Source organism: Cervus elaphus, chromosome 9, assembly GCF_910594005.1.
Source record: "Cervus elaphus chromosome 9, mCerEla1.1, whole genome shotgun sequence".
Taxonomy (NCBI): Eukaryota; Metazoa; Chordata; class Mammalia; order Artiodactyla; family Cervidae; genus Cervus; species Cervus elaphus.
In genome coordinates this window covers 48,168,836-48,180,853 of record NC_057823.1, presented here as the reverse complement: position 1 = coordinate 48,180,853, position 12,018 = coordinate 48,168,836, and the positions used below count along the sequence as shown (strand labels likewise).

The window sequence follows — 12,018 nt, the reverse complement described above, 5'->3', positions numbered from 1 at the left end:
TCCAGATGATCTGAAGTCTATCTCACTCATGTCATCCTTTACCACTCCCTTCTGGATTTCTAAATCCAGCCGTCTTGTCTACTCTACATCTTCAACACACCAATCTTGTTCAACCCCAGGGCCTTTGCACTTGCAGTTTCATCTGCCTGTAATGCAGTCCCCTCATTTTCTCACAGCTGATTCCTGGTCATGCAGATCTCAGCCTAACTGTCTCCTCCGTGATAAGTTGTCCCTGACCACCCAGTTCAAAAGAGTTGTCCATCACATCACCCGTTTTTAACACTTTACAGTGTACTTGTCACCCCTGACAATTTTCTGATTTATCTATGTGTACTATCTTTGTCTCTCACCAAACTGGGAGCCCCAGGAGGTAGGGACCTCATCTGTCATGCTTTCTGCTATGTCCCCAGCACCCAGCACAGCAACCTGGCTCAGATCCGATGCTCAGTCACCAGGACATGAGTGACTGTGTCCTCCCAGCTTTTCAGTCCTCCCCCCATCACCCACCCAATCTCCCCTAAGACCCTGGCCTTTCCCCCAAGGTCTAGTGCCGACACAGTGAAGACCAGTGTACTGATTATGTCAGAACTTAGGGTAAAGGTGAAGGGAAGTGGGAATCACAGTGGCTGTCTTCTTCCCCCCCCGAGTCTCAGCCACCACTCCCACCTCTCCACTTCCCAGGCTGCTCTGGGTCACACCTGCCATGGCCCGAGGATGAAATGTTCAACAGGCAGTCTTATGTTCTGGAGCATCAGCTCTGCAGGAAGACAGCCAGGGGTCAAATCCTGGCTCCCCACTGATGGCCAAGGGACCTGAGAAGATCTCTTCACTTCTCTGAAGACAGTAAAAAGATCGGTGGTTGCCAGGGGATGGGGGAAGGGAGGGATGAATAGATGGAACACAGAGGATCTTTAAGGTAGCAAAATGACTCTGATACTATAATGGTAGATACATATCATTAAACATTTATCCAAACTCATACAGTGTACAAGAATGAACCCCAATGTAAACTACAGACTCTGGGTGATCATGATGTGTCAACATAGGTTAATCAGTTACAACAAATGGACCACTCTGGTGGGGGATGCTGACTAATAGAGGAAGCGGTGCAAGGTGGTGGGGGGAGGAGTATATGGAAACTTTCTGTACCGTTCCCTATTTTGCTATGAACCTAAAACCATTCCAGTAAAACTAAAGCTATTAAATTTTTTTCAATTGTAAAAATCCAGCACCAATCCTGGCCCCCAGAGTTCCCTGAAAAGTGAAAGTGAAGTTGCTCAGTCATATCTGACTCTTTGCGACCCCATAGACTGTAGCCTACCACTCCCCTCCGTCCATGGGATTTTCCAGGCAAGAGTACTGGAGTGGGTTGTTATTTCCTTGTCCAGGGGATCTTCCTGACCTAGGGATGAGACCCGGATTTGCTGCATTGTAGGCAGATGCTTTTACCGTCTGAGCCACCAGGGAAGTCTCTGATATGAATCTGGCAAAATGTGACTATGCCTCTTCATGCCTTCAGTCTACCAAGTAGCTAGACACGGCCCTGATGTTGTAAATTTATTGTACCATAGTTAAAACATTAAGCCACACTTAATATCTGCAAAGTCTGAGTTCTAATTACAGCCACCCTGACAAACTTGCATTCAGCCCCTCACTGCCATACAAAAAGTTAGAGGCCGAGCTCGGCAGCCTCATTGCACAACAAGTTGTACCTGGACCACAGGAAAACAGCCAGCTCAGGACCCTTTGGTCCTCAGAGTTGCACCAAAATGTCGTGGCCTGAATGCCCTTCCCAACAACACAGGCCATCGACACCAGCCCAACCCATCCTCATGGTGCTTCCCACCTGCAAAGCACTTGGTCACTTCACCACCACCCCACCCACCCTCCAGCCTCAAAGCAGCCCAGGAAAGAAAACAGAGTAAGGACTACTGGCCCCTCTATGCACATGGGGACACTAAGACCCAGAGCCGTACATAGAGTGAGGGACGAGAAACCTGGAAATCTAATAGCCTGACTTCTATTTCCATGTTCTTTCAACTCCTCTGTCCTGAATGAAAAACAGGGCTGGATGACTTATTATCATCATACTCCTTTTATGTCTTTATTAGTATGAACAAAAATTCAAATTTCTTATTCTTGTCTAGAATTCACAAACTGCCATCTTTACAATGGTTTTCAATACCATATTATGATCTGGGCTTCACCATAAGCCTATCAGGTGGGTATCAGCCTTCACATCTCACAGATTTTGAACTGAGGCCCAGCAAGGCTTCTGGCTGGCCCAAGGTCATATGGAGCATCAGTGGGGGGCCATGTTGCCTTCCACGCCAGTGCTCTGTGCTCTCCACCTCCAGACCTAAATGAAACTTCCACTCCAGATCCCCAGAGACCCACGGCCCCTCACCAACTACCTGCTGTCAGTGGTGCTACTGTGTCCCTTCCTCCTAGGCCTCTCATCGCTCTGACCTCAGCCCACTGTCTCTGAAGAGTCCATGCCCCTTAACAATGAACCCACTGGAACACCCCACGAATGTACCCAAATACACTTGCCCAATATCACCACCATCAGATCATCCTCCACCTCCGCCCAGAGCACAGCTAATGATGCCTCCCAACACGTGGGGGCACCAACTGAAAAACAAAGTCCTGAGAATGGACCAGATCGTGCAAGGAAGCAGCCAACAGACAAAATGTACAGACCCCAGAGCTCTGGGCAGGCCCCGGCTCACCTTGGCATTACCTATCCATCCATCATCCGTCCACAGCAGGCAGCACCTCCACTTGCTCATTTCTGTAGAGGCCAATCTAGCGTGGAGGCCTCACCAAGCCCAAGCTTTAGCCCAAGCCCTTGAGCCCGGGCAGCACAGGCAGAGAACCCCCATTTCCAAGTGTGCCTGTGGTCACTGATCAGGGCAAGCACTTGGGAAACCTTCTCCCATCTCTAGGACATCCCACTGACAAACCTAAACCATGTGAGAAATGTGTAGACAATGGGGCACGGGGCCACACTTCAGAAAGCTGACCTGGGAAAACAGTCTTGGGCAAGGGAACTGGAGGGAACTCCACAGAGAAGGGGCTGGTTCTCTAGGACAGACTTGAGCTGATACTTGAGGGGTGGGTCAGGGCACACAGGTAAGAATCTACAAATATTTGGAAGGTACAAACACCCTAGAAAGGCAGAACTACCTTGCCCAGTAACCAAATGTTTTAGGACATCAGGCAAAACTTGAACCATAATTTACTTCTTGTCTTAACAGGAAAGTCTCACCAAGGATGGAGGAGGTGGCCCAGACACTGGACTCTCTGGAAGCACGGAGTAGACACAGAATCTTGGTTATCCTCCTAGGACTTCCTGGAACTGGACAATGAAGAGACTCCCATGGGCAGGGTCTCTCCATCATCCTAGATGCTGGACTTCCAGGGAGGTGGGAGGAATTGTTCAGTGCACGTTTCAATCATAGGGGATCCTCAGCACAACACAACTTTCCTAGAGGGAGGTCAACCCTGACAAGCCTCCCAGAATCCCTCAGCTCCTCATAGAGATGGGAAAAGCCAGGCCCAGAGAGGGTCAGGGACTTGCCTCGGCCACAACGGGCATGTGAGAGTCAGAAATACTCTTTGTCTGTCACCATGCCCGGGGTTATCCCCCTGTGGCATCAGCATGGTCTTTGCACTTTTGAGCTTCTCCCCAGGTCCCCGCCCAAGCTATTCAGCTTATTACACAAGAGCTGACAAGTAGCCCCAAGTGTTGGTGACAAAAGCCCTTTGCTTCATCAGTGAAGTTTGCCGTAAAGGGTCCTCACTTCCCTAAACACAGTCTCTCTGGGGCTGACAGCACACGGCAGAGCGCACGCCCAGAGAAAGGACAGGAAAATGGGTATAAAATTACATAATAACGTCTGGTTCACACACAGAGTTCTCTCAACCATGGAGACCCACTGGGAAAAAGTTGAGGCAAGATGACCAAAGGTTTGATGGGTCTTTTAAAGTTTTGTTTGGTCGAAATGTTTGCTCTTATTTTAAAAACTTCTTTGTCGCAGATAAAATTGTTCTCTAATTTGGTCATACATTTGGATTTCATTATTTTCAGAATGTATTCCAGACATCTAAAATTAAACAGATGTCATCAACCCCGTTTAGACCTAAAGACTTGTAACCAAACAGTGACTTCAACCCCAGCGCAATACCGACTTGGAACACTGTGTTTTAGTCATTAAAAGTTTTAAAACTCTGCCCCATTTTTCTCATTTCCTATAATGAGATCTCTTTCCCCTCCTTAAAATACGCCAATTCTTCAAGGGTCAGTGGAAAGTCAAACCAGAGAGTAAAGCAAATTTAAATATGAAAAATGGAAGAGTGAAACATGAAATCCACTGAAACCCTTATGGAGGAGCTGAACCACGGCTTCATCACAAAGGAGGGAAAATGGTCCGGGAGAGAGCTAGAAGGAGTGTGAGCGCAGGAAGGGGATTTGGCTTCTAAAGCCTGAATTGCTTTATCGTTCCTTTTCTGACAGGGATTAGATTAGTGAGAATCCTCCAAGCCTGCTCCAGGCGTCCTGGGGACAGTTAAAAAGACAATTCTCGCACTCCTCCAAACCTCATCTCCGAGCTCGCCCCCAAATGAATTTGTTAGATGGCATAACCAGGTCGGGAGGAAAAGTGCCTGTCTGAGATGCCCAGAATTCACAAGCAGGGGTACCCGGCCCTTGGGATACACCTGAGCAGTGGGGGAGGGATGTCTGGACATGGGGTCTGGACAGGATCACACTGGGGTCTGGCCTACTGGGCCACATCATGTCTTCATGACATCAGTTTCTTAAGCAAGATGGAAAGAATAAAATTAGAGAAGGGGATGAGAGGGGTACAGAGCAGAGAGGACCTTTGCCTCTCCCACGGTACCTCCAACCGCTCTATTGCCAATGAGGAGGCAGGCCCCCAGCACGCAGGCCTCTGCCCCTAGGCCCAGTCCCCTGACTAAACAGAGCTGGTGTCTCAGCTCGGCCTGCCGACCTCGGGAGCCTAGCCAAACACCACACTGCTCACTCAGAAGCCCACACCTAAATTCAGCTCAGGCCCCCTCTGACACGCCCTTCCTTCCCCAGCCACACCCCTGCGTGGGGACTCCACGCTGGATGGGGTGGGGAGAGAAGAGCTCTGAGCCGCTCACCTAAGCTTCTCGCCACGGCCTCCCTAGCCTCTTCCTCTGCAAAATAACTCTCTGTCCTCACTCCTCTGGGCAGAAAAGCTCCCTACATGATGGAAACCCAGCTCGCTTCTAAAGACAGGATAGCACCTCCTGGGGCTCGTGGCCCCAGATACCTGTTCCAAGGAGGGTGCTCAGCCCCAGGTCCCAGGGAGGGGCATGGCCATGGATCTGCTTCCACGGAGACTGGCAGAATCCTTGTTGGAATCTGCCACAGTCACCCCATGGCAGGAGGGGAGGCAGGCAACCAAAGGACCACAGACATAGGGACCTCTGAGAGAGAACAAAGTCAAGGGCCTCCCGCGAGGTAGGCAGAAGAAAAAAGTGATGCCTTTGAAACACATGATGGGCCCTTTTTGACCCGAGCTGGACCTGTTCAGTACATTCCAAACATGAGATACCATTCAAGCCACCTCCCCAAAGCCATCTGTAAGTTCACAAGTGCACTTACCCCCAAGTCTTGAGCGAGTCAGCCTCCCCAGGCCTTGATCCTCCTGTAGGCACGTCAGTTGATTCATGAGGGTTTGCTCTCCACAACTGGCAAACAGCTTCACCACCAAGGCAAGCCTGTGAAGAGAGGAGCCCTGGCTGTCTGTCTGTGGCTCTCTACCGAGGAGGACCGCATACTCAGTGTTCATTAGTGATGTCTGCCTTAACTGTGGGAGGGCAGAGGTGGGACAGCAATTAACTCTCTTATCTGCCAACCCAGAATCAACCCCTCTTGTTCCATGGGAAGATGGGGAGACTGAGGCCGAGTGAAATAGATGAACCCATACCAGGAGGTCAGACATTAGAACAGAAGATCAAGCATTAACAAATCTTCACGTTTGCCAATGGGTCTATTTCCATCCTCAGGGTTCTCTGGATTTGAATAATGTTAGACCTTGCAAAGTCTCTCTGACTCATTTTCTTAGAGGGAGCCCCACACACCTGTAAGTGATGCATCAGGCAGGGAGACTGAGCTCAAACAGGTGAAGGGATGCTCCAGCTTACACAGCCAGTGACAAACCAGAACAAACCCAGGCCGACCTGCTCACTAGACCACCAGCCTGTCAAGTTGGCAACTGAGACACTGGAACTGCAAGAGGGCATTATACATCTGGGATGGGAGACTGGGAGGAATGCACAAAGAGGGTTAGCTCTTCCACTCACTGGGGGCTTCATACACAGTGACAATTTATTTGTGGTAACCACCAAATGCCCTTGACATCACTTTTGAGACCCAGAGGTTGACCAGTTGTCTGAGAAGATCCCATTAGCATTAGGGCCCTTGGAGCTTATTCCTATAGACTGTGTGACCAGCTAAAGTCACTTATTTCTCTAGGAGATAGCTAATTAAGCTCTTAGTGCACAAGGCAAACTGAAGTCACAAAAGGGACCAATTGGCTGGTAATTATTTGATTTAGGGAAGGATTGATTTTTTTCACCCCATAAAAATGGGGTTCTTACAAATAGCAAGAGCCCTTCTACTAGCATGTGGGTATAATCCCATCCACAAAGGCTCTGAGTACACCAGCCTATTCAGGAGCACAAAGCCCTTCGTAGGTTAGGACTTGACAACTATCCTGCATAAAACACCTGATGAACCACTCCTGCCTGGTCTAAACACCAAAGAAAGTGTGAAAATGTTAGTCACTCAGTCATGTCTGACTCTTTGTGACCCCAAGGACCATAGCCTGCCAGAGAAGACTGTAGCCCCCTGGAGAAGGGAATGGCAACCCACTCCAGTATTCTTGCCTGAAAATTCCCATGGACAGAAGAGCCTGGCGGGCTACAGTCCATGGGGTTGCAAAGAGTCGGACATGACTGAGCGTGCACACACACACACACACACACGAACGAACGCCTAATTGTAAACTCAGTGAGGGACTCTAAAGGAAAGGAACTCTGCTCTAGGAGAGCTTTTGATAAAGGCACCTGAGCTGGCCTGAGAGTCAGGGAAGGCTTTGCTAGAAATAACTGTTATATTGACATCTAAGGGATAAGCAACAGTTAACCAGGCAGACATAGGTAAGGCAGAAAGTGGTCTGGGAAGAGACGAGAGTCAGGGCCCTGGGGTAGGAGGGAACATGGTATGTTTGAGGAGCTGGGAGAGGTGGCCAAAGTGGCTGAGGAGCAGAGAGCAAGGAGCGGCAAGACAACAGACAAGGGCTTGGGGGGCACCCAGAGAGGTCTGGTCTTTCTGCAAAGGTCAGTGGGACAGCATTGGCAGGTTTAAAGAGGCGAGTGCAAGGGTGTTTTGCAGAGATGGCTCTGGGTGCTGAGTGGAGAAAAGACCAGGAGGGCCAGGTAAGGGGAGGGGGTGGCTAGGGTGCTGCTGCAGCTGTCCAGGTAAGAGACAAAGGCAGGGGGATACGGTGGCAGCAGTGAGGATGGACAGAAGTGCAGGGATTCAAGAGCTACAGGACATAAAACCAACAAGACATGGGACCGGATACCCCCTGGGGGGCTAGAGAGAGGCCAGGTCAAGGATGCCCCCTGGGTGTCCAGCTGTGTGAGTGGATGGACAGACACCCCCCTGAGAGGAAGGACCCTGGAGGAGGTAGCAAGATGTGTGTGCTGGGGTAGGAAGGTCAGAGTGAGACTTCCATTCCTTCAAGACAGCCATGTAGACATAAGTGCAAGCAGGAGAATACATGGGTGTCAAGAGAAGACATGGGCATGTCCAGTAATGCGGGTTCCGTTCCAAGGGCTGATCAGGGACAAGTCCCAGGATATTATAGCTCTCTCTCCACAGCCCCTCTCACTTCCTCCTCCTGAGCCTTCCTACAAAGGGATTTCATATGGAGGTTGCAAGATAGAGCTGCTTGCCATGGAAGTCAGACACCTTTTTGCAAGAGCAAAATTTCAGTCTTTTTTCCCCTACAGAAACAGTAAGAAAAAAAAATAATAATAACCTTCAAATCTAGCCAGGGGGATTAAGTGTAGATACTCAGGAGGACTTCCTGGCTCCAAGGGTGTGACACTGGAATGCATTAGTAAGCAGGAGTCTGGGCTTCCCCCCCCCCCCTCGCCCCCGCCACCCCTGAGGTCCCTGAGATGGGAGTGGATAGCAGTGTCTTGGGGATGCTTGGAATATAGTCCTGCCAAGACTCAGGGGATTGGACCTAATGAACCACTGAAGCTCCCTGGGCCCAAATGATTAAGTGCTAGTCACGGGAACCCTGTCCAGCTGCTAACAATGGCTCCATTCACCAAGCAGTCCCCACATGCAGAACCAGTGCCCAGGGGCTTTATTCTTATTTCTACATCTCATCCTCACAACAGTGCCCCTGGGTGCAGTACTCTCCGTGAAAGACGCAGACACTGAAGCTCAGAGAGATTAGGTAAGCCACCTGAAACCACCCAGAGAGTGAAGTACACTGCTGGGACTGGCACCTTTGACCATCACCAAAGCCCATACTTCTCCCTTCTCCCCAACCCCAACCCCACTCTTATTGGAGAAGAGCCTGGTGTTACAGTGCTCTTAGAAACATGACTAACACGGACTACAGACAGGGTAGAAATGATCTACAACAACATTTCAAAACAAAATGCATTATAAGAATATAAACATAACAAAAGTCACAATAAATATGTCATACAACGGTACCCAAAGAAGAAAAATTTGCTATTCATGACCAGAAAAAAAAAAAAAAGGAGAACTGTACTTCCCTGGTGGTCCAGTGGTTAAGAATCTGCCTGCCAACGCCGAGGAGATGGGTTCAGTCCCTGGCCTGGGAAGATCCCACATGCCGATGAACAAGTAAGCCCATGTGCCACAACTACTGAGCACACACACCACAACTACTGAGGCCCACACGCCCTAGAGCCTGTGCTCCACAACAAGAAAAGCCACTGCAACGAGAAGCCCATGCCCTGCGACAAACAGCAGTCCCTGCTCACCATAACTAGAGAAAGCTGGCGTGCAGCAACGAAGATCCAGTGCAGCCATATATAAATAAATTTTTTAAAAAGAGGCCAAAATTGGGAGAAAAATCTGCAAGAAACAGAACCTCGTAGAAGGAGGCAAAACATAAAGCTTTGTGCATATTTTAAAGGTAGTTAATGCCAAAGGGCCTTTCAGAAACACCCTGGCTATGTGCACCAGCGTTATACGAGGGTTGCTATTTCCACAACCTCACAAGAAAGAAGTTTCTACTGATTTGTAAGAAATGTGTATGTTCTTCATCTATCATGTGATACAAAGGTATTTCCCTGTCTGTCCTTTGTCTTTATGACGCTTTGGTTTCCAACACTGGATGTGTTGGAAATTTAACTTGAATAACACAGTTTACAAAGTTGCTTAAATCTATCATTTAAAACAAAAATCAAAGGAAAGACATGTCTTTGCAGGATTTTAATTCTGTTCTCCATGGTTGACACGCCACCATGTCTGATGAGTGACAGGAGAGGCCGCCCCTGGGGCTCACTCAGAGCGGCAGCCCTCCCGGATTACCAGCGTCCATTGGCCTCTGTCTCAGTCACACCTGCCGCCCTGCCTCCAGGGTCCCAGAGCAACTGCACCTTTGCAGGGGAGCACCCCCCCCCCCAGCATCAGGTGGTAGCACCACACCCAAGCCAGAGGGTGGCACCGGAAGCTGGCTGCACCCTTCCTGGGACCTCACCCCCTCCAGAGGCAGCTCCACACTCGCTCCAGGCCTTTCCCTGAGCTGGTTCCTGTCACAAAGACACACCTGCAGAGCACATTGTCTCCAAAACGTCGATTGGTCGTCGACTGGTCAGAATAAGGCCATGTAACTCACCGTCAGCCCTCAGGCCTGACAGTGCAGAGCTGGGAAACTGAGCCTCCGGGCCTTCCCTCCACCCCGCTGTGGAAGGAGCCAGGAGCTGATGGCATGCCACACCATCACAACACAATGTCCTTGCCCATCACCCTTCGCTGTGGGCAAGGGGCACCAGGGAAAAGCTGAGACGCACATGACCACCTGTCCCCAGATGGCAACAGACAGGCCAGCTTACAGGCCTCTCTCCACAGCACCCCGTCCTTCCCTTGTGTCACACCAAGACAGCAGGCAGATGCTGCAGAGGATAAGAACCCCTACGAAAACAGCCGGGGGGACTTCCCTGGCAGTCCAGTGGTTAGGACTCCCTGCTTCCAATGCAGGGGGCACAGGTTCGATCCCTGGTCAGGGAACTAAGATCCTATGTGCCACATGCATGGCCAAAAAATTTAAAAATAAAATAAAAGAAAGAAAGGAGCAGGGGCCTCGTGTGAGCCCAGACCAGGGCTGGGAGACTCTGGTCACCAGGCTTCTCAGCCAAACCCAAAATTGCCCTCTCTCTCAGAAAAGGGGCCTCTGAAGCCCCCTTTTGACTCTGCAGCCTTCTCCCAGCCCCCACTTCCCCATGTTGCCCAGCTATGCAAACACAGGCATGTTTGGGGAAAGAATGGTGCTCATATTTAATAACCCTCAAATCTGGCTCCACATGTGGCTATTGTTAGGTAGATTTAAACAGCAATTACAGAGGTCCCTCCTTCCTCCTCAGCAACATCTAGGCCCTTAATCCAGCTAAGACCCAGAGAGTTGAGGGTTGAGCTCACCAAGATAAAGGTACCAGCTTCAGCAGGGCCTGCTCCGGGCTGGGAGAGCTGGAACACAGACAATGGCACTCCCCAAATCCACTCTTTGCCAGAAAAAAAAAAAAAAAAAAAGAGGATGGGGGCAAAGAAGGGACTGCCTGGCTGATGTCTCCATGATAATTCAGCTTCCAGAGCATTTACTTAGAAAGTTTGTAAAAATGTTTGGACTGAGAATTCAAAAAAAAGCAACATGCCCCCGCAGCAGCTGAAGCTCAGGCTGAGATGGGCAGTGTATCTGCCTGCTTCTAGGGATCTGCAGCTCCCCACTCCTTTACCTCAATGGCAGACAACCCAAACGCCTCCGCCTGGTAGTCAACGTTGCCCACTGTCTGACTGCAGTAGAAAAGTTTCCATCAAGGAAACATCACTGGGGAGATAGGACTGGATGTGTTGGAAGAACCGTATGATGTGCCTTGAGGGTGACATTTGCATTTCTACTGCCTGAACCTTTGCTCCGGCCAGTTCCCTCACCAGGAGTCCCTCCCCTCCTGTAAAGTCCAGCTTTAAGGGTCCCAGTGCTGCCCTGGACTCAGTCTTCTGTGTTCACACCCATGCTGTCTGCCAGGCTTGAGCGGCTCCCAGTATAGAGCTTGTCCTATGGGGACCAGATCCCCTACTCCAGTTGGGGAAAGAGGCTCAGGAAGACAAGAGGCCGTGATATCCCTCTGCTGGCCTGGGCCGGCTCCATTAGGCCAACACACTGCCTCTGAAAATGAAGCCCTTTCTCTTTGTCCCGGTGTCAGGAGAGTGAGTGAGGGTCCCAGCCCTGGAAGCCCTCCCACGGGGCTGGGAACCCTTTGCTGGGGAAGGAGTGGGACAACAAGTGATTGCATGGTCCCCGCTCACCCTGGAAGTCTATGACTGTCTGGTGAATCAGCACCTCTCCAGCCACTCATCCTTTCAAGTCTAGCTCTTCTCATCTAAGTTTTCTGAGTATAATTTGGTTCTGCTGTATCACCAAACAATAATGAAAACCACTCGGTGTCAACTATCATCTCGGACAAAGGCCCGTTTGGGTCTAAAGGGGTACAGGGCCTGCAGCCAGCATGTACGGAGCACCTCATCCCTGCCTGGTGGGCACTTGCTAAGACTCACACACAACTCAGAGTCCAGGAATGAAGGCTGTGCATCACCCAGACCTGGATGTGAATCCCAGCTTCACCGCCCAACGGCTGTGTGACCCTGGGCAAGTTACTTCATCCACTAATCCTTAATTTCCTCATCAG

The 12,018-nt window shown here is 50.2% G+C and overlaps 1 long non-coding RNA gene and 1 other non-coding gene across 2 annotated transcripts in view; one reads left to right on the top strand and one right to left on the bottom strand.

Annotated features, from left to right (window-relative positions):
• The window catches only part of LOC122700155, a 182,627-nt gene that overhangs the window by 130,193 nt on the left and 40,416 nt on the right, over positions 1–12,018 (bottom strand). Inside the window, exon 2 of the long non-coding RNA XR_006342731.1 lies at positions 5,660–5,775. This is a non-coding gene — a long non-coding RNA (uncharacterized LOC122700155). The remainder of the gene's footprint in view (positions 1–5,659; positions 5,776–12,018) is intronic.
• On the top strand, positions 10,273–10,345 carry TRNAW-CCA. The gene has a single exon. It is a non-coding gene; the product is annotated as a tRNA-Trp (tRNA).